Source organism: Columba livia, chromosome 3 (assembly GCF_036013475.1).
Source record: "Columba livia isolate bColLiv1 breed racing homer chromosome 3, bColLiv1.pat.W.v2, whole genome shotgun sequence".
Classification (NCBI taxonomy): Eukaryota; Metazoa; Chordata; class Aves; order Columbiformes; family Columbidae; genus Columba; species Columba livia.
Genome location: NC_088604.1, coordinates 101,665,013 through 101,687,107, shown reverse-complemented (window position 1 = coordinate 101,687,107; position 22,095 = coordinate 101,665,013). Strand labels below are relative to the sequence as shown.

General features: G+C 43.1%; 1 protein-coding gene across 11 annotated transcripts in view; it reads left to right on the top strand.

The window, feature by feature from the left end:
• The first annotated feature begins 16 nt into the window (after positions 1-16).
• Positions 17-22,095, top strand: part of TLR5 (toll like receptor 5) — a 30,691-nt gene continuing 8,612 nt past the window's right edge. Inside the window, exons 1-4 of one of the 11 annotated variants that reach the window (XM_065058553.1) lie at positions 17-4,532; positions 5,733-5,776; positions 7,389-7,481; positions 20,168-20,299. The gene's annotated coding sequence lies outside the window, so the exon portion shown is untranslated. Of the gene's footprint in view, positions 7,482-14,126; positions 14,314-16,799; positions 18,074-20,167; positions 20,300-22,095 lie in introns of those variants that run through there. The other 10 variants (XM_021299624.2, XM_065058554.1, XM_065058552.1 and 7 more) reach the window with 10 other exon arrangements.

Below are 22,095 nucleotides of genomic sequence, written 5' to 3'. Positions count from 1 at the left end.
CTCTATGCCGGAACATTGTGCTGAAGTCTCTCTGAAAGGTTCACCTTTGTGGTGTTACAGGCTATTTGTTATTTGTCAGGAAAGCTCTTGGCTGTTTCATATACTTAAAGAAAGCCAAGCAGATTTTCTTGTCCTATTTTTTGGTATTGCACAAACGAAACATATGTCAGTGTTTGAAGGAAGAACTTACCATATGTTAATGACAGAGATTGCCATCATGTGAGCCAATCCAAACCGAAAGAAAAATGCAACTGAGTTCTGATTTTGTGTACAAAGTAAACCAATAATATCTCTATTGCACTAAAAAAAGGATCACTACAAGTTGCTGTTATTGTTTCATTATTTTTTAATTACTTATTTGTATCATGGTAGCATCTTAGTGGTCCCACTCACGAGTCAGGCTAGTAAAAGGATAGAAATGCTGCAACCATTCAAGAAAGTGTTTATCAGCACCCTGTCAGCAACTGTATATGACAGCAAGAAGCAAATGGAGAGAAAATCTGTATAATGGAGAGGTAATTATTACGATAATCTCAGTTATTCCACAGTATCATTGATGAGAACATAGTGATGAGTATTGAAAGACATATTCCACATTATTCTCCATGCTTGCTTATATAGCCTTTGCAATTTTTTCCTCTGAAATTGTCTCAGTTGTGATCGTATCTCCAGGTTTATCCCAGAGTCATCTCCATTGGGTGTTAGCACTTCCTTTGCTACCCCTTTCTTTTTAGGTCCTGTGCTTTCCAGAGGTGTTTGCACTACCAGCTGAGGTTCAAGATTGTCACCTCAGCAAACAAGACAAGAGTGCTATAATACCGACCTTGAACTGAAGCATGTCTCAACCCTACAGTCAGTTAAGTGATTTTTGTTTCACAATGTCATTGAAAGTATTGAGCTTACTTTAGATGCCCTATAAAATATTATTAAATCTGGTTTTGCTGGTCTTTTAACAGCTTATGAAACTTCATTCCTTATTAAATTTCTGGACTTGCATTTATTAATTCCTGTTATGAAAGCTTTTGATTAATATTTGTAGCTCTACAATTTTACAGATTTACACTGCTATATGTATTGTATTGCAGTCATTTTGTTAAGGGAGCCAGACAGGTTAACTTAAGAAATGTAAATGTATGGCTTATTAGACCATTTTATTATAAAAAGTGCAGAACTGCAAATACACTAGAAAACATTGATGTTTTAATATTGCTTGACAGTCCTTTGATAGCACGGTACTGAATTTAACTTGCAGAGGTAAAAGAGAGGTTTATACCATTTTTTGCTTACTGTGTATAAGACTTCCTGAAAGGGCGTTTTGGGGGGATTATTTATGTGGTTGCATTTAGGGTTTTGGCATGCTTTAATATTTGAGGGGAGAGGACTTCCTGCTGCTTGTTTTTTTCCACGTGGGGCTTGAGTTCTCATGAGAGCTCTGCCTTCCCCTGGGTCTGCACCTGTGCCCTGACCCACAGGCAATGCCCTGGCCTGAGGGCTACCCTGAGGTGCCCCCCAGCCTGCCCAGTCCCCCAGCTGCCCCACCAGCCTGGAGACCCCCACAGCACCCTGGCCTAAGACCTCAGGTCACCTCAAACCCTGAGCCCCAGCAACCAAACCTTTGGGAGGGTGGATGCTCTCAGGGCTCCAAGAGACCGGAGTGCTGGGAAGATTGTGACAGTGTGTTTGCTGTGCAAATGAAACCAGATGGGAGAATGAGCATGTCTTATGCAGATAAGTTGTTTTCACTTGAGCTAACTGGATGTGAATAAAAACAAACCCAGGAAAACCCTTGCTGTGGAGGGGAGAAGCAGCTTGTTAGTGAAGACAGACAATGTGTGTGCCTTCGGCAGAGGGAGGAAAGGGTACGTACTGAGAACTCCAGGCAAGAAAAACAAGAACTGGCTTCAGCCTGCCAATATTTCTAAAAACAAAAAGGGAGGAGGAGAAATGAGCAATGTGTCAGCCTTCAACACTGACTTATGAACAAGGGCTTGACCTGCAGATTGCTGGGGGAAGGGTGGGATCCAAGGTCTCGCAGCAGCTCTGCAGGGAGTGAATCACAACCTGAACATGAGTCAACAGGACCTGGCTGTTGTGAAAATGTTAAATGTCAATACGGCGATGTTTACACAGAACTATAACTTCTAAAATGCATGAAGCAATCCTTGAGCTCCACTTAGCACTAGGTAAGGCCTCGGCTAGAGCAGTGTGTCCAGCGTTGAGCACATTTTTTCCTCTGCAAGGGAAATGTGAAGTAGCTGGAGGGAAACCAAGCAGAGAGAATCAAGAATGATTAGAAGTTTGGAAGAGCCTGTCCTCACAGGTCATGTTAGAGATCAAGGAACTGTTGTTCAGTGTGAACAACAGAAGACCAGAGGGGCCACAGAAATTGGGTTTTTTGTAAGAAGCATATTTTGCAAAGAAGAAGGGAATTATCTACATGAGTAGGGCAAAAATAATAGGCTTAATTGCAGCATGAGACAATTAGGTTAGATTATTAGGAAAAACCTTCTAGCCATAGAGATGGTTACAAGCAGGGAGAGATGATCTAAGAAAGCTATCAAAAAACTGTGTTACTGGAGATTTTTTAAGACTATTTAAAATAAATAGGGGTCAAGAAAACACTGGGGCAAGATGCGCTACACAAATTCTTGGGGCCCCTTTTTGTTCTGTTTGTGTGTGATTCCCCACTTATGAGAACTGAACTTGGCTCATGCATGGTCTTGCCCATATAGACTAATTCCAAACTGATGGTACTGGGCAAACTGGTCAGCAGTGGTCAAAATCACAGCCAGAAATACTCTCTCTTCCACCAACAGAAGCTTTCATGTAGCGTGGGCTGAATTCCAGTAAAATCCTGTGAATTAAAACCTGTTGCATTAAAGTGACATTGATTTCAGAATTTTGTTCTGTGACAAATCCAAATTTCGGATTTTCTGGTCTTCATGTCTATGTTAAGCAGTTAAATGAATGCAGCCTTTCTAATACTCCACTGCACAGTAGGTGAAGTAAATCTTCTCTTGCCAATTATCTGAAGACATCTATTGAATTCAAGGAAAAACAGCAGCTCAGGCACTGGAGCACAGAGCCCATTGCCATGTTTATGCAAAACTAGCTTCCCGTGCCCCAAAAGCTGTTTGTTCTCTCTGCGCTGTGCTGCAGACAGTAGCATAGCTCACCGCATCCGCTGTCAGAGAAGGAGGAGGAGCACAGATGAAAGAAGCACATCTCAAGCTCCTGCTCTTGGGCTCCCATGGCTTCTCAGGGAGGACTTGGGGGCAGGAAGAACTAGAAAACAAGTAAACATCTGCCCAACACCCAGGAGCATCTTCCTTTGTTAAGAGGATGTCCAGTTCCTTCAACACAGCTCCCAAAAGAGTTGCACTACAGCAGAGGGGAGACAGGCCCTGCTTTGCCTATCACTCCCCCAGGCCAGGGTGTGCACCCAGAACAGACAGATAAATCCTCCTCCCCCAGAATAACGTATATAATTTCTTTCATGCATCATTGGAACAGGCAGCCCAGGGAAGTGGTGGAGTCGCCATCCCTGGAGGCGTTTAAAAGGCATTTAGATGAGGTTCTTATGGACATGGTTTACTGCTAGAGTTAAGTTAGGTTATCGTTGGACTCAATGATCCTGAGGACCTCTTCCAACTGAAATGATGCTATGATTCTATGATAGATGCCTCTTGTCAGTATCATTACATAGTAGCATACAGCCCATCCTTCCAGCCCATTTTTCTAGGACATTAAGATATGGTATGTAACAATGACAGAAAGGGCACTAGCTTGAGATTAAATTATTTGCTGTCCAGTTGTCAGAGCAGACTTTTAATAATCCACATAGAATACAGACAGAAACTTAACAGCTAAGACTGGCTGGGATTCTTGAGGCAGCTTTCCTCAGCAAGGCAAAGGGACTGTCCTACAGGGCAGGGGAGCTGCTGTATAGGAACGTTTTATAACTCAGGAAAACCGCATTCACCTGATAAAATATATTAAATAGAAACTTGGAGAAGGAAGAAAAGCCACATAGATTTTAATAAAGTCCAGGGAGTACATGGGTAAGTTTGCCATGTTCTCCAGTAAGAACAGAGGAAGCTGTTTTCTTAATACAACTGGTTCAAAACAAAGTCAAGAAGCAGGGAGGGAAGACAAGTTTCCTGATTTGGGGTTCCAATGGCTCTTTTCCAGCACCTCTGTATTTCAATGGTCAGACTGGTTCTGCTTGCAGTAAGGGCCTTAGTTTTGGTTTGGATCCACTTCTTCATTTTACTGTGGTTTTTGATCTGTGTTTCCCCTTTGCTCTTTTTTTTTTCTTAAGGTAACTAATGCTGTTGTTCCAGTTTCATCCCATCATCTCAGTCATGCTGGGAAGTGAAACAAGTTGCTTAATTGCTGTGCAGTACACAGCAGGACACGTCTCTTCCCTCATAAGAGGTTGCTCTTATTTGCCTTCCTCATTTACATTCTCAGCAGAGAGGACAAGGAGGGATGTGGAGCTCCTCACTGCTGACAAATGGTCTGTGGAAATGGTAAGACAGGGACACCAAGGGGAGCCCACACTGCTCCACGCATGGTGTATCTGCCTGCCTTGGTCCCAAGCCTGTCAGCTCACAATCTTTAATTGGCCCAGAATTCACAGACGTACGTGAACGTTCCTATACAAACACAGTAACTAAGATTTTTAAGAATTAGCTAATATTTTAGGGTGTTTCAAAGGAAGACTTTTTAAAGAGACCCTCCTTTCTAAAACTGGTGAGTTCACAGCTCCAGAAAATGGGCACTGATACGGTCCAGCAAGGGAGCACAGGGTGCACAGCAGGTCACTTCATCTGTCTGCTTCCTGGTGCTCCAGTATAATTTCTTGTCCCCAGGACAACTGCTTGAACTAAACACTTGCCAGTTGCTGAGCTGTCAGGTTCACATCTTCTTTCTTTTTTTTTTTTTTTTTTTTAACCTAATTAGGCTAGATTTATTTTTAACACTCCTTATTACCATCCGCTTTTGACTTCCATCCACATACTGCTGAGTTCCTGCTGCTCTTGCCAAAGCAAGTGTCTTTCAGCAGCGATCTCAGCCCCTGGAACTGTACCACCCTGTGGGAGGTTGCACTTGCCACCGTTGTCCCTTCTATTAATTCCATGGCACATGCTGTTTGTCTGCCTTGCTCAGTGGTCTCGTGTTAATAACTGTGCAACTGGTTGTTATTTCTTTCATAACCATTACCATAGCTGCCTGTTGTTGATAATTCAGGGTTAATTAAATACTAAAAAGTTTAGCAGAACAATTTAGCTTAGCTTAGCCTATTCATTGATGGACTATAAATGTCTGTAGGCTATCACTGATACAGACGTCAATGGAGTTTGGTATAATTGGCTTTTATTGAAGTGCTGCAGCAAAACTGAGGGTTAGTCCAACTGGCAAAGTCAGCTGGCTGCTTATACACCAAATGCTTGGTTTTCCGTTGGATTATGGGCAATCACGTGGGAGGAGAACTGCCACAGTGACGTACCAGGTTCACTTCTGTATCCATTCACATGGCAGCATCGTTCAGCTTGGATACAGCTGCAGAAGTGATGAAGCCTGGCATTAAAAAGGACATCATGGCAGCTGTAAAGAGTCCAGCATTTTAATTACGCTTATGGTGCTGGGCCAATCTGTCACAAATATATCTTACTAGAGATAGACATAGCTACGACAAGACTTAGATGATAATGTTCTCTCCGTTTTAGGGAAAAAGTGGGGAAAGAATTGCCAAGGTGAAGCACCCTTAAAGGTAATGATGCCTCTCCAGGCAGTTTTCTCTGGTCTGGTGGTTGCCTGTTCCCTTAAATTTTGAATCTTGGAGCTGTTACAGATGTATGCATATGGATATATGCACAGCTTCCAGTGAAATGGATGGGAACTGGGACCACTGAGCCCCTTTCAGCAACGAGCTCTTTCTGACCGTGCAGTCGGGATCCCTCCTCTCCTAATTCCCAGAAGCAGAAGAAAGCCCATATGCTCCCATCCAAGGAAAGGTGGGGTTTAGCATTACACTCCTTTAGACAAAAACGAGACCCTAGAACTCCACCCAGCTCTCTGCTTTTACTCGCATTCCACTATTTGTGGTGAATTGAGGCTGAGCGGGTGCATTGTGGTACTCTGTTCATTTTACGCCTTCACAACACAAGGCTGTGCAACAGGTCGTCGATAGCCTCTGGCTGCTCTTGGCACTGACAAGCAAGCAAGAACAAGACAGTTCCCCTCTTAGACCCTTTTTAAATCAAGCATGGTGCTGTCTTCACCTTTGGATGCCCAAGTACCCTAAATATCTTTGTATTAAATTATGAGCAAGAAAGTGATTAATTGTTCCCTGAACTTCAGTTTCTTCATTGAGACTGTGTCACCAAATCATATATTTTATGTCGCTAGGAGATGGCAGATGTAAATCAAGTATCTGCCTGCTCTAGAATATCTAACAAGAGAGAAAATTACTTCCATCCGTTAACGCAGACAGATTTTCTTGAGAGGATTTGCTGCTTTCCAAATTCAGTGTTAAAATATTATTTCATCCTCGCAGGTCTGCCTGTCGGTTTCCAGCACAAGGGGCATTGCCTCAGTTTGTTTGTAGTGTTGGCAAGAACAACCTGCTGCTCTGCCTCATTTTCTAAATGCCTTTTTTTTTTATAAACTACATAATTTAAAAGCTATAAGTAAATAAAAAATCCAAGATAAATTTATATTTTGGGTTTCTTCAGAAGGAAAGGCAGTGGCCATCCTTTCTCAAGAAATTAAATGATCATTTAATTAGCCCAAAAGAAGACTGAACCCCATCTACCTCATTTCCCTGGTCCAAAACCGAACACAGTTAAGTAGAAAGGGGAGTTTTTTCCCAAATAATCATGTAATCAGTTATTTTCAAGTCACGCTGACTCCAAAGTGAGGGCCACTGAAAATTAAACAAACTAAAAAACCTTAAACAAAAAAAATAAAGCTTAGGAGTAGCCTCGTTGTCGTGTTGTCCCTGTGCATTCATTTTCCTGTTCAGATAAGTCATGCACTTGAAGAATTGGAAGTTCACAACAGCACAGCCAAATCTCATCTTCCTAATTAGGACCCTGGAAGGAAAAAGCAGCGTGTAAACCAGAAAAATATCAGCCCGTGATTGCACTGAAATCGCAAAGCTTAATGCAAGATGTGTTCATAAGTGCTTTTGCAGAAAGAAACAGCCTCTGCCATGCAATTACAAATTTAAGCTCTGTGGAAAAGATTTGTTTGCTGAGTGAGAAAGGCATCCACCCCAGGCTGCTGGTCACAGAGAGTCTGGCGTAATAATCGCAGGCTGCAATACAAATACAACAGCTTGAAGACCTTTGACATTTGATTAATATTTTCCTCTTTTACAGAGTGAAAAGAGTTTGGACCTTAAAAGGAAGATGAGCTAAGGCTTTAATTAGCATGGCCACAGAGAAAGAAATTAAGAACAACTATGGAGAGCAGTAAGTATATGCTGAAATCTTACAGGGAAACTCATGCCAAGCAGATTGCAATAGATTTTAAATACCAAAAGTAGATGGACTCACATGTGCAGATGCCAAACACAACTGTTTCTATATAGTTCTAAAAAGGTAGGAAATGCAAAAAAAAATTCCAAAGCACAAATTTGTGACAACTGGGAAATGTTCTACTTGAGCAACTGTCTTACTCCTTGGCATTGATTCTGCTCTCTTAAAAACACCAGGTGTTCGCTGCTGAAGGCTGTTTATTTGCACCATATACACAAGTGCAAAAAAGACGTGGGTTTATGCTGTTGTAGCCTATCTGCACTGGGTCTTGACCCACACAGCTCTGTCAATGCAAATACTGGCGCATCGGCTGGGAAAACCAGTAGCAAAGGCGACTAGACACAAACTTCTGTCAAACGTACAAAGTAAATGAAAAAGATCAGCAATCTGTGAGGTTACTGAAAATGGCAAGCATGCTATTTTCAGGCAAACATGATTTGTGAGGTGATGGTTGCTTCACAGGCAGTGAGTCACAGAAACTTAGCCTCTGCAGCACCTCTCTTTTTTCCTTCGGCAGCACTTTCTGTGGCAGGAACAGAGGTAGATAAGAGCAGTGTCTTAGGGCTTGTGCTGATAGCACAAAATGAGCAGAAGCTGCTGTCAAGTCAAACCAGGTAGGAAAAATACAGGAAGAGACCATACAACAGTGAAAAACATTTCATGTCAGAAAGGTGGGACTCTCAGGTGTGGATGAAGCCAGAAGCGATGTCACGTGCTGTTCCAAGCACTTCCTCCAGTTACTTCTGGCTGGCAGCCTGCTGTCAGTGTAAAAGCAGGAGTGCAAGCAGCACTGGCTGAAGCTTGGCTAAACCAGGCACCAAGTGAGGTGCGGCACAACTGCTCTGTTTTTCTATCCTGGCAGGTGAGACCCCAGTCGATGCGATTAGCTGCTGTGGGGCAGGAGGCTGTGAGACAGGTCACCTCTCAGGAGGCTGCGGTGGCAGGGTGCTGCTGGGAAGCGGGGGCTCCGGCACAGCTCCATGGTGGGCAGGTCCCCCTTCCTGCACAGCTCTGGGGCCTCTCCTGCCCTGGGTGTAGGTGCCAGAGGCAGCAGCAGCAGAGGGGTTGCCAGTCAGCCTGGGAACTCACACAGCTGCTCAGCAGTCCTTCCTCTGGAATCTGGATTGATTTCTTCCTCCTGATACTTGCTACAAATGTGATCTAGTATCGAGACCAGATTATTATTGTTGTAGGCATCTTTGCATGAAGAACTTTTTCTCTAGGATATTACGTGCTTTGCTAATAACCCACTTCAGACATCCTTAAAAAGATGTGCCTGGGAGTGCAAGAAGTGATCTGCTGCTTTTACGCTCTGCTCAGCCTTTTGGTTTTTTTAGTGGCACAACATGACATCTTGCAATTCATCTGTCATTTTCGCAGTGGAGAAGTGGTCAGAATGGAGCAATCCAGCCATCCCAGCTGAATACGCTCTTGTTAACTGACAGATGTCTCAAGTGCAACAGGAGTCACAAGGCTGTTGTGGAGGTGCTGACTTTCAAATCCCAATTGCACGCAGAAACTTGGCATGTTGTCAGCATGTACGATTTTCACTTTCACAGGACATTTCTTTTGGTGTTACCAGTGGATTTTGTTTTACCTTCCTCTTCGCTTTCTGTTAACACTGCAAGAATTATTTCTTGGGGGTCTTTGTCCTCTCTTACCTGATACTGCACTGTGTGATTCCTGGGGGGTTTTGGCAGGCAGAGACCTGAGCTTGCACAAGTGTGTGCATATGCACACTCACATACAAATGCTGGACAATTCAATAACAGAAAGCTGTCACAGGCCAATTTACTACAGTCTCAAAATTTGAAAGGTATTTAGGTTAATATAAAACCAGGTTTCAGCTCCGGGCAGCTTTTCTTTGCAGAATACAGGGAACAGCTGCCTGGCCAGTGAGTGCTGCCTGAACAAAGGTTTCTTTCTAGCCTGAGAAGCCACAGGGAGAAGTTGCTGCTGCATCTGGCTGGCCTGACAACACAGCCCAAAACTGGGACTTGCCCTGTACAGCTGTGGATGTCAGACAATCTGGGGCTGTATTTTATAGGCTAGTTTTAAGTGTGGGAGTATATTTTTCTCCTCCAACCTACTCAGACCTTAATAAAATATCATAATTTTCAAGCTAAAATGTAGTATGTTTAATTATTCTTATGTCAAAACTGACAAAGCACTTTCATCAATTGATGAACTTTGCTCAGACTTCACTGATCTTGCTCTTCTCTGTGCAAATTAACAGTCATATTTGTAATTGAACTCAGTAGTATCCAAGGATATAAAGGCATACAAATGCAAAAACCTACCTCTCTGACACTTCAGAGACACTTCAGTCTCGCTAAGAATGAAGCTCACAGAAGCACATTCAGACCAAAATTGATGCTAACTTAACCAGGAAAAAATGTAACTGTAGAGGCTCACTTTTGATCCTTCTATATGCATAAAGGGAGAATAATTATCTTTGTACATGTTGAAATGTATCTTATTCTATCCATTCTGTGGACAAACTGTTGAGTTCACTGCTTTGATAAAAGCTTTCTAAAACACTTTAATAATTCCCCAAACACACAACACAACCCACACATGCTTTTTTTTTTTTTTTTAAGTTGGAGGTTTATTAAGAAGATCACAGATTTTCCTGTGTTCGTTGTGAAATACATGTGGGAAAAAATAAAATAATTCTTGGTATTTAATATTATAATTCTAACTGAGACTTACAAGGTAAAGGACCCCAATGTCATTACCTGTACAAGATATGAAAATGTATGTCTCTAGAAATAATGACCTTATTACAGCGTTGATCTTGTGTGGGTGGAAGCCTGCTTTAGAAGCAGCCTGTGGGAAATGATCATGTATTTAATCTTCCTATTGTACATCATAGGTGAGCCCAGAGGTACAATAAGATACACATTTGGTAAGTGTCTTACATGTAAGAAATCAGCAATTTAATGCAATGATCAGTAGAGTGTAATTATAGACCTTAATTTAGAAGGTATTAGTCATTCGCCATAGATAACCTTCAGTGGCTATTAGAATTTCATAGTCTGAGTTCATTACAACTGGCAAATGTCATTTGCACAATCGGCACACACAAAGGCCTGTTCTTTGGCTGGAAGCACATTTTTTCCGTATTAAATCCACTCCATTAAACACAAGAGAGAGCACCTGTTTGGGTCTTATTTCAATAAAGATTATATCCTAGTTGCATTTTAAGGGGGCTTATAAAGATTGCACATTATTAATGTATTTTATTAGCATGTTTAAGATGGAGTGGGCTACATTGGAAATATTACAAGCACATCAGTAGAAGACATCATAGCTGGTAATAAACCATGGCAATAAACAGCCTATTAACCTGTTGCAGTCTTTATCAAAACATGAGACAAATGACTATGTGTTACAAAATATGTTAAAGCATTTATTGACCTTTTATAAATGAACCATCACATATGGTATTTTCTTGAAATTAGTAATATGCTTAAAATTAGGTATCTCAGTGCTTAATTTGAAAAAACTGCATAAATCTAGGACACAGTAAAGTTCTATAAGTAACTGTTCCTAATTTTTGGTGGTTTCATGTTTCTTTTTCCTCTTTCCTGATCCCTTATAGTGCCTGCTTGGTGGCTAGCTTGCTACATGTATGTGACTTGCATTAAACAATGGAGGAACAAGAAACAAGTCTCTGCTTAACACAGACAGCTTGGCAGAAAGACAGCTTTTGGTTAGTTTCCATCATTTCTTACAAGTGACAGAACAACATGAGACGGTTGCGTAGGTGTGCCTTTTGTCTTCAAAATATAACATGCTCATCTAGATCATTTGGAATTACATTACTTCCTCCATGCAAGAAGGCATTTAAAGATGTCAGCACAACGCTACAGAAAATACTGTTGCATTAACAGACAACTTAGCTGTTTCTTTTCTGAGTTACGCAACTACCTGAATATATTAGCATCTTTTATAGAGTCCTGTGATTTACACATGTTAAACTTGGAGGTTTTTAATAATTTGAATCAAAAAGATGTAATCCAGAAGTAAGTCTGCAATTGTAGTAATAGTGTGTGAGCATTGCTCAGTGATAAATCAAAGTCAATGCACCAAACTAAAAAAAATTTCAGGTTGGATTTTCAACCGTAACTTGGTAAGAGCTTTTGCAAAAAACACTTCTGTAAATTTGTGGCCACCTGTTAGCAGCAGTTGTACAACAACCAGCAGGGAATACTTTGTTTCCATGCTGAAATGTACATTATATATTAAACAAAAAGATGTTCAAAGACTATAGCTGTGAAGGGATAGCAGTCCTGCTTACCTGCTGCTTCAGCCACTTCTAAAGTTTTTATTCACAATCTGAGACCAGCCCAGCTGGCACTTAATCTGTCACTGGGTTCTAGGCCTTGTTTCAGTAACATCAATATAAAATATATCAGTCTTTTATGTATATGAACAAACAGGCCTAAGTTGAGAGGATCCACAAAAACCTGGGTGTTCCCTACCTGCCTCAACGAGCTACAACAGAATTATACATGAAGCATCCACATCAGACCCACTTCAAGACGTGTAAACTGGGGGCAAACACATCTAAATCCTGATGCTGGTTCTTACCGTCACCACCTGGAAAGAGGTGTTGCAGTGGCAGGCTCAGTAGAAATGAGACTTAGTACAGACTTACTGCATTTCCTATTAATTACAGCTGAGAGTTATCCTGAAAATATCCAGAACTTCAGGTATCCAGTTCCATCTATTAAATTATAAGTAAAAGAGACACAACCATCAAGTTCTGCATTTCCAACTGTCCAGATTAGGTCATGTTTTGGTTAACATGATGTATATTGTAGATCAAATGTTTTAGTCACCTATGTTTCCCATGCAATTTTACTAAATCCCCAGCTCACTGCTGTGGATACAGCCAGGCAGTGGTGTGCTCCAGAGTTAGCTTAGAAGTGGCCACTTCCTCAAACAGCATCCATTTCCAGAAATTTTATTTAAATGCAAAAATACAATGTAAGTGACTATAATATTTTAAAATATAAATTTCTCTCTTTTACCCTATTTTTTCATTCCTGGAATTCTCTTTAAGAATTACAGTAACAGGCAAATAAATTACTTCAGCTACAGATCTGTCATTCAATCTTAACTTCTTTAGTAAGCCTAAGTATTCTACTTAGTATAAGGTAATGTAGAAAATGGGATATAATGACCATCAGAAATAGAATAAGAATGAGAGTAGATAATCAGCTGTTTGCAGTCACCTTGGGTCAAATTAAGTGCACATCAGAGGGTCAGCCAGATTGCAGGTAAGAGAGAGAGATGAGCTAGCTCTTTCTACCTGCAAAAGATCAGAAGAAACAGCTCAAGCACCAAGCAGCAAACACAATTTTTTACATTGCTTAGGCTGAGTTGTGTCCAAGTGATCATCATTACAATGCTTACATTGAGCAAAGGCCATAAAAGCTGGCTCCTGTGCCCTGGCTGCACCTCTCAGCCTGGTTTCTTTCCCCTTGCCTGACCCCTTCATGGCATCTAGTGGCTGTGGTTAGAAAGTCAGGGAGGATTTCCAGGGGAATTTACCTGCCAGTATTTCTTCACTGATGACTTTACGTCTCTACCTTTCTTCTTTTAGATTTTTTTTTTCCCCATTTCATATCCACACCATCACCATTTCCCACTAATATTTACCCCTGCAGCACCCCACCTGTGCTGTGCTGCCCTTTCTGTACCATGGCATTGTGTGTGTGAGTAGCTTAAGCCCAATTCTGGTTTTTTGTTGTTGCGAAAGCCATAGAATCATAGAAAGTCCTGAGTTGGAAGGGACCCACAAGGATCATCGAGTCCAACTCCTGTCCCTGCACAGGACAACCCCAAAATTTACACCATGTGTCTGAGGGCGTTGTCCAGTCTCTTCTGGAACACTGTCAGGCTTGGGGCCGTGACACCTCCCTGGGGAGCCTGTTCCAGTGCTCCAGCACCTCTGGGTGAAGAACCTTTTCCTAATGTCCAACCTAAACCTGCCCTGGCACACCTTCCTGCCATTCCCTCAGGTCCCATCAGACCCAGAGAGAAGAGATCAGCACCTGCCCCTGCTCCTCCCCTTGTGAGGAAGCTGCAGCCACCATGAGGGCTCCCCTCAGTCTCCTCCAGGCTGAACCAGTGACTTTAGCCACTCCTCATACAGCTTCCCCTCTAAATCCTTCACCGACTTCATAGCCCTCTTCTGGACACTCTCCAGTAGCTTTGTATCTTTTTTTATCCTGTGTCACCCAAAACTGCACACAGCACAGGTGAGGCCACACCAGTGCAGAGCAGAGCAGGACAACCACCTCCCTGCCCGGCTGGCAATGTTGTGCTTGGTGCACCCAGGACACGGTTGCCCTCTTGGCTGACACTGTTGGCTCATGTTCAACTTGCCGTCGACCAGAACCCCCAGATCCCTCTCTGCAGCATCTCGTTCCGCCGCTCTGAGGCGGGCTCCTGCAACGGGAAAGCCGCGATGCCCAGGGCCTGACAGTGCTCAGCACCCCCACCATGTCACACGGGTCGAACGTGGGCCGAGCTTCCTCACGTCCCCCGGCCGGTGCGTGTAGGGGACGGGGGGAACCGCTCCTCAGGCCCCGCGGAGCCGCCGGCTCGGGTGCGCGTGTCCCGGCCCCGCGGCCGTTACGGCAGGGCCGCCGCGCGCCGCGTTTCCGTTAACGGCCGCTCCGCCCCGGGGCGGGCCGGGCTCAGCCCCGGGGGTCGGGCCGGTGCGGTGGCGGCGCGGGCCGTGCCGGCGGAGGTGAGCGCGGGCGGCGTGAGGCGGTGCCGGCCCCCGGTGCTCGGCGGGTCCCGCGGCAGCGTGTCCCGGGGGGCACACCAGGGTGCGGACCGGGGCCGGCGGGCGGGGAGCGGGCAGCAGGCGGGGACGGTGCGGTAGCTTCATGCAGGTGCTTCGCAGCCTGCCGTTCTGTAAGCATCAGGCGTCTCCGTCCCTTGTCACCCTCAGCCTTCCCTCCTTGAGCCACTACGAAATAGGACATGTTATCCACCCTTAGGAAAAAATTTTGGCGCCTCGGTTGAACTTCGCATTTTTCAAAGCAGTAGGTTATTTGGCTTTCCTTTTTCTTCCAGGGCAGACAGGGATTGTTATGCGCATTTTAAGGGAAAAAGAGATACGTAGGGTACAAAATTCCGAAAAGGCCAGAAGGCCCTGAGGTAGGACTGGATTAGTCACAGCCTCACCTGCGCCTGATGCTGGAAGAGTCCGGCCTGTGGGTGTCAGCGCAGTTCCCCAGCCCTCCCTTCGGTATTCCGAAACAAAATGTTTTGTTTCTGCAGACACCTGACAGTGCCTCAGTCTGACAGGTCTGATCAGTCAGTGTCTAATCTGGCTACACTGCATGGGTGTTTTGATGTAGAGACACTTCTAGCTCAGACCCAGTGCAAAGTGCACCGGTGGCAACCAAATTATTTTTAAAAGGAGTGGTGAACTGTTACTGTACACCTTTAATGCAGTGGTTCATGGATAGAAGCTTTCACCCAGGTCATGGGAGAGCTCATTCAACTGCGTTGTCTGCCTGAAGGCAAATGAGACATACGTCTTTCCGTCTTTCCTCCCAAGTGGCGACAGACTCGTTTTGGCACTGACTCTTCAGCTTCCTTTTGAAGCTGCGTCACTGTGCAAAAACTTCTAGAAGTTGATCGAGATGGTAAGAGGCAGAAACTAGAGGAGAGGGCAAAAAGGGCCTCGAAGCTGTTCTCCAGGGGTAGTTTCTGGGTTGAACATGTGCACAGTCAGAATGTGGAAACTGCTCAGAGCAGATCTCCTCCTCCCCTCACTTGGCCTCCATGCAAAGTATCCCCCAGCCCCTCATTAGGCTGAAACGTATCTTTGATTTAGTGAACCGTGAACATCAGCTGGAAAAGCTGTAACAGCAGATGAGGGGAGTGCCTTCCAGTCCAAAATAACCAGTGCTTCCACAGTTAATGGATATTTGTGAGATGAAAGGGTTTGGTATTGCATTGTGCAGAAAATAGAATGGAGTGTAGCTGTTTCATGTGACAGATTAAAATGCTAAATGAAGACACTGCTAGCTTTCTCTCCAGAAAGAGCTGATCTGGGACAGAATTTAAAGGATACCCTGCACAGGGATTTCTGTTGTGGCAGTCTCTAGGTGTCAGACTGCTGGTCTTTTATGGATTCAGGAATCAGGCACATATCTTTTTACATGCTCTGCATGGAGTGTGTAATTTGGTCTCCTGCTTCCCACTCTAAAGCCTTTCATGCAGGTTAGCCTGTGTGACAGCTAGGTGTCTTGGTCAGGTTGGGACCATCTGGTATAAGGATAATCCGTAGATAAGCACTCAACCTGGGATGGACATGCAGGTGACCCCGAGGGCTGTCCTACCATCCTGTGCATCAATGAAATAGCTGACTCACCACAGCCTCACACAGGAACTGTTTCAGAAAGGCAACCAGCTGCTTTTCTACCTTCTTCACCTGTTAGGTCTACTTTGCACAACAGGTTCTGCAGTACAGTTATGTCAGCGATACTTGTGAGTGTAATTTTTCTCCTCCATCAACAAACTTATTCTGATCTAAAGCCTTTTTCAAAGAGATTTGGAAGGTATCCTTTCAATGTCTCCATTCCAGGAAAGAGTGGAGCAGGTTTCTAACTTCAGTTAAATGCTGGGCTGATTGACTGACTGTCTCACTTTTGTACTACATTTATGGTTATTCTGTCACTGGGCATTTGCAGCTTGTTGTCTTTTGATTGCTTTTCTATAACATGATGCAAAAAACATCTCTTTGTTATCAATTTTACCGTTTTGCTCTAAATGTTTAGGCACCTATCTCCACACTTTTTTAATAATTCCTTAATAAGTAACATGCTCAGGTTGGGTCTCAGGAGTGCAGGTGTGGCAACCATGCCATTTCCCTTCCAGCTAGCCATTTAGTCATCTTTGCCTATTTCAGCTACTGAATCATCACCACTGTTTTATGCCTGACCCCTGTTCTGCTGGTATGATAGTGCTGATGAGCTTTATAAAAAGGTTAGCTTTGCAGGTAAGGCTGTATGGAGCTCTGCTTGTGACCTGAGGAGTTGCAGTCTGAGTGCTGCTTCTCCACTTACTGCTGCTTCCTCAAGAATTTCTGTCACATCTGTGAAAGCTGACCTCCTGTAAGTTAAAAACTAGGCTGTCATTCTTGAGAGTCCTTTTCCTATTATCACTTTGATATTTTCCAGGTGAGAGTTTTAATCCTGGCTGCTTCTAATTATCTTGTGAGCACAAAAAGGGACCTTTTGTCCCTGGGCTAAATCCCCTTTGTGAAAAACACAGTCCAAAATGATAGCTAAGAGGGAAGGGAAACTAACAGGACGAAAACACTACTTCCTTGGAGTGGCGTCTAGTCTAGAACAAGCAGTTATCCCATGACAGTTTTCAAAGCAAAAAAGAGTGAACATGGATTCAGGGTGTGAGGCAAGAGTACCTGAGTGGTGACTGTGACTGCCCACAAGTGGTTTGTGCAGCTTTGAATGAGCATCTCTCCTGGGAAACAACGGTCGTAATTGAAAAAAATCCCAGGAATCTTCACTGAAGGCTCGAGAAGTTCATTTCCATAGGACCTGGAAGAGCATAAGACAATTTGTTGGTCCCCTTCTCAAGCCTAGCTGAGGTGCTCTCTGCCCTCACCCTCCCCTCTGAGACAGGGGCAGAGGAGTCTGGCTGCTGGGGCTGGCAGATGGACCAGTGCCCAGTGTTGGGGCACTTCACTGGAAAAACCAGCCCAGCTGGCTGCTCAGGCAGGGAAGAGAGCCAGCTGGCTCTGCTCAGGAGGGAGACACTCAGGACAGTGCCAGGGGCTAAAAACAACTGAGTGAGGCCAGGAGCTAGAGTCTGGGCTTACAGCACCTTCCCTGTGCCCGTCCAGTTTACTCCTGTTCCCTGAAGAAATAGCCCAGAGCCTATTTTAGTCTACACTTTTAAGTTTATTTCCCCATCCTTCTGGAGACTTGCTTTTCAAGAACTGTTATAATGAGAATAGAGGAATTACGCTGTATTTGAAGTGCGTGTGTGTCGCATCTCGTCATATAATCTGAGGGGATGTCAAACCAAATAAATCTAGGTAATGAACAGGAACTAGATAATTACATCCCATAGGTAGCTTCTGATTACCCAAACGAGTGGCTGTTTTTCATGGTTCTTCTGCTCTATCAAGTCATGAAATGCCTTATTGTGTTAGGTTTTCCCCAACTATGCTAGGAACTGTCACAGAACTCACTTGCCTTATAACATGCTTCCCAATTTTAAGTCACAAGATGCTGTATTGGAGTTAAGCATCCTAACAATTTAAGGGAGAGGCTGATGGGGTGGGAAGGGACACATTCATTAATCATCTGATTAATGAAATTTTTTTTTTTTTTTAGATTGCAATCAGCTAGACAGGCCCCATGAAGAAAAGTTTGTTTACACTGCACAGCTTTTTATGAGCACAAATGCATATATTATGATGGCTTAGAGCCTGGACAAAAGCTTGGAGTTGTATTTCTGTTTCAGTAAGTAGATTTGATCTAATCAGATAACAGCAGCAATACAAATTTTCACAATAGCAGTTGGCCTTTATCTGGCCAGTCAAAGAACAAAGGCTTACTGTTTGTGATATATCTTTTACGATCTCTTTAATGGCCTAGATAAATATTACAAACAAACTCCCTGTCTGTAGGCTGACTGTCCGAGTAACAGAAAAATGTGCTCTTTGAAGGTCTTTGGGGTTTTTTTCTGAAAATTTTTACCAAGCACGAAATACAAATAGTACTTCATGGTCAGTGTGTATCACCAGCCTCTGGGAAACATGCCATAATTGTTGCCGAGAGTGAAGAAAAGACTAACGATATCAGGGAAATAGACAAGGGTATTTTACTTGTTCTGCACTTTCTCCGAGAGGTAGAAATTGCTCTCAGTTGCCTACAGAATTGTGACATGTGCATAGATAGGGAAAACTGAACAAAGAGGCTCTTTAATTTGGATCGCAGGAAGAGACCCAAGAACTGAAGACTGAAATTGAGACACATTTGTCTGTTCAGGTGAATTTCAGTAGATTTTAGGCAGCCAAGTAGCCAGAAGCTGATCCAGCAGGCCCTTCATTCAGTCATAAACCCACACAGCGCCCCCATTTGTGCTGCTGCTCCCAGCATGTGTAAGCCATTGCAAAGGAGCACCCCAGGGTGAGGAACCTCGCACAGTGATTGCAGATGTTGTGGAGATGGATGTTAAGAACACGGCCCCCCATGGAGCCTGCATGGAACACTTCCAGCAAAGCTGCAACTTTGGGTTTAGTGCAAGGCATACCAGCCACGGACATTTTCTTGCATGCTTTAGCCACAGAAATGAGAGGTCTCTGATATTATGACCCAGTTAGACCATTAAAGGAAGTGGAAGACCTGAGTATTCAACCTTCCTCAGTCTGAGAAGCTTGTCTGGTTCTCCTTCAAGGAAATGGCTTTAATCACGAGGCTGTAAGCACATATGTTAGGTAACAGTATATTGTATTTCTACTGCAGAAGCTTGGCTATGCAAACAAGAATGCAAGAGTTGTCAGGATTTTTTTGCTGAGCAGGGATTGTAAGATAAACTTCTTGAATTACTTTGGAGTGTAACATTGGTTGCTTGACTGTGGTTGTTTAATCCAAAATGCTAGTTTAGCTAAAATCCATCACCAGACTTCATCTTCAGAGCCTAGTTTTGAGTACAGAATTAGCAACTGTCCTCTGCTTCCCTTTGTTAGTACACGCTTCTGCCATAATGTTGCATCCAGTCAGTATTCCCCTTGTTTATGCAGAATTGGGGATCTATAGTTAACTCCTCAGTTCTTCTTTTAGCGTCACCTTCCACTTTGAGGTACCAGTTTCCAAAGCTACAGCCTCCAGCCTCAATAGCTTTGACCCATTCTTAGGAAAATTTGAAGTCATAGGTAATCACCTTAACTGTTCTAGATACTTTGGAGAATGTCTCAACCCCATGACATATAAATGACAGACAAGATTCCATTGTTTGCAGTGCTTGTTATTTTCTTCCTTTCACCCCCCCACTCCCAAGTTGTCTTCCTTCTGTTTGAGTGTTTTCACAGAAGGGTCAATGCAATCCAAATAAGACAGGAGCTGCACTAGTCATGTACCGGGGATGGGCCATATCATTACGCAAGGGCTGCGTTAGGTTTGTGCATGTTTTCTAGTCTTCACTCTGGGTCTTTGGTTGGGAATTACTTTTCTGATTGGGCAGCTAACATCTAAAATTCCCCAAGCAGATAGCTTAAGCCCTACCTTTACATCCACACTAAACAGCAATGTGGAAAGAGGACAGATGCAGTGGTCATACTAATGTAGGAGCTAGACTCCCTTTATATGCTGGTGTACTTGGTCCATGCCTAAGTCAAAGTCTAGGGAAAAGAGGAAGGGACTGAAGAAAAGGAGAGGGAGATGGGAACTGAAATCATTGATTTACATTTCAAGTCTCAGGTCAGAAGCAGAGTCTCACACAGTCTCCTCCCGCACTAATGAGCTGGCTCAGCAGTCCCACGCTGCTAAACCGTGAGAGACCGTTTCAGGCCTAACTCCCATAAAGCTCTATGTGTGTTTTGTTGTATCTTACAGCTCAGCTTTGTCCTGTCACCATGGATGAGTGGTAGTGGACTGCTGTATCTGCCATAACCCCTTTCCTGGAGCCATTGCAAGCATCTTACATGCAACATGGCCAAAGATTGGTTACAGATGTACAGAGATCAGGTATTTAAACTTTAATACTATCAGGACATGAACATTTTCCTAACATTTGTTCTCAAAAGTAAACTAGGTTTGAAAAAGGAAGGGGGAGAGAAGAAAGGATTTATTTGACTTTGTTGAGAACCTTGTTCCACAACTCATGGACTGAATCAAGAGCCATTTGAAATCTCAGTCCTTCCAGCTGAGATTATCTATACTGAGTGAGAGTTAACCTGAAACTAAGCAAAAATGTCCTCACCCAAAGGTTCCAAACTCTTCCTGCTGTTTCCCTTTCCCAGTGGCTCGTTCATGCCCATTTGCTTTGTACCTACAGCTGATTTCTTTATTAATACTGTTTGTGAATGCGGCACTTTGACAGGTTCTGGCAGAAAGATCTGGGGTTAACTAACTCTTCTAGGAATTGGCTAATCCCTTGTCCCAAAGGACTGAAAAACTGACTGTTGTTTCTGGTCCGGGACAGTATGCCAGAACAATTTAATACTAAGAGTGTTAAGTACTTCAAGCAGAATTCAGAAGCTGTATATGGGCAGGACCCCCAATTCATTCTGTCACAAATGTAAACGTATCAATCCTTGTCAGGCAGGAGAGCTACTCTGGTGAATGCAGGAGAGGGACAGAAGTCAGCAAGAATGTATTTGTATTAGTATCTAAGAATCAGAAGCAAAACATTTGAAATTATATTGTTTTCTACACAGAAATACCTACTGGTGATTAGATTTGAAACCAGAGAATTATTTCAAATCTTAGAATTTACCAGAAAGCAGAAGTGTGGCACCAGTGTATCAAGAAACTTATTCATAAACATTGCTGCAAACTCAGTGTAGTTTAGGTTAGGTGAATACAAAACAGTCTCTGTTCAGTTAGCTGGACTCTGGACATATACATATAGAAGTTGGCTTAAATATATTTTCAAAACATTCACAAGAAAAGTTGTACACTGATGATGAAAGCACTGTGCATATAAAATTCTAAGTTAAATCAGTGTAATTATATACACAAATACATCTCACTACAGAAAAAAAAAAAATAAGGGACAATTAAGATGGTCTTTGTCTCTTCAGTATCTAATGGTTTTGGGTATATAGGGGAGAAAAGAGAATGATGCTTTGATTTTCCAGGCAAGAAATACACCCTGAATTTGTTTAATCCTCTTTCTTTCTTTCCTTTCTCTGAAGAGTTTTTGTGCTACTGGTGACAACTAGTGGTGTTTCATAGAAAGACATAAGGGCACCCGCAGCACTCATGCAGGCTCCAAGTGAGCTCTCACATCTTGCTGTCCAAACAGCAAGGCCCTTAGTTATGGAGCTAAAGGGAGAAAAAAACCTTCCAACTTGGCAGTAGGCTTAATGTTTATCCCTTAATCCTTATTTCTAAAGCAGGCTTGCAGCAATTAGAGATGAGATTCTCACACACTCATCAAAATATACTGCTACCTTTATTATATATATATACCCTACTCATCTGTGATTCAGTGACTTACAGAAAAAAAAAACTGGATTGTTTTTGTGAAAATTAGCATGAGCAAAATATTTACATCTTGGGGTTTTGCTTTGTTTTTTGGTGCAGATAATGGAAAACTTACCAGCTTTACCTCTGTCTTTGCCTTTTTATCCACTGACCACATCACGAACACCTAAATGATCGGTATTCTTGATCACAGGACTTCATCTTTGTGGAATAACTTTCAGCAGTCTGTGCTTGTGGTGGGCACACAATTCCTCTGGCTGACTGAGTTGTCTAGGAAAGTTGTCCTTAGGAGGGAATGGTCAGTGCAATAGGTTATTAAAAATATTTTTAAA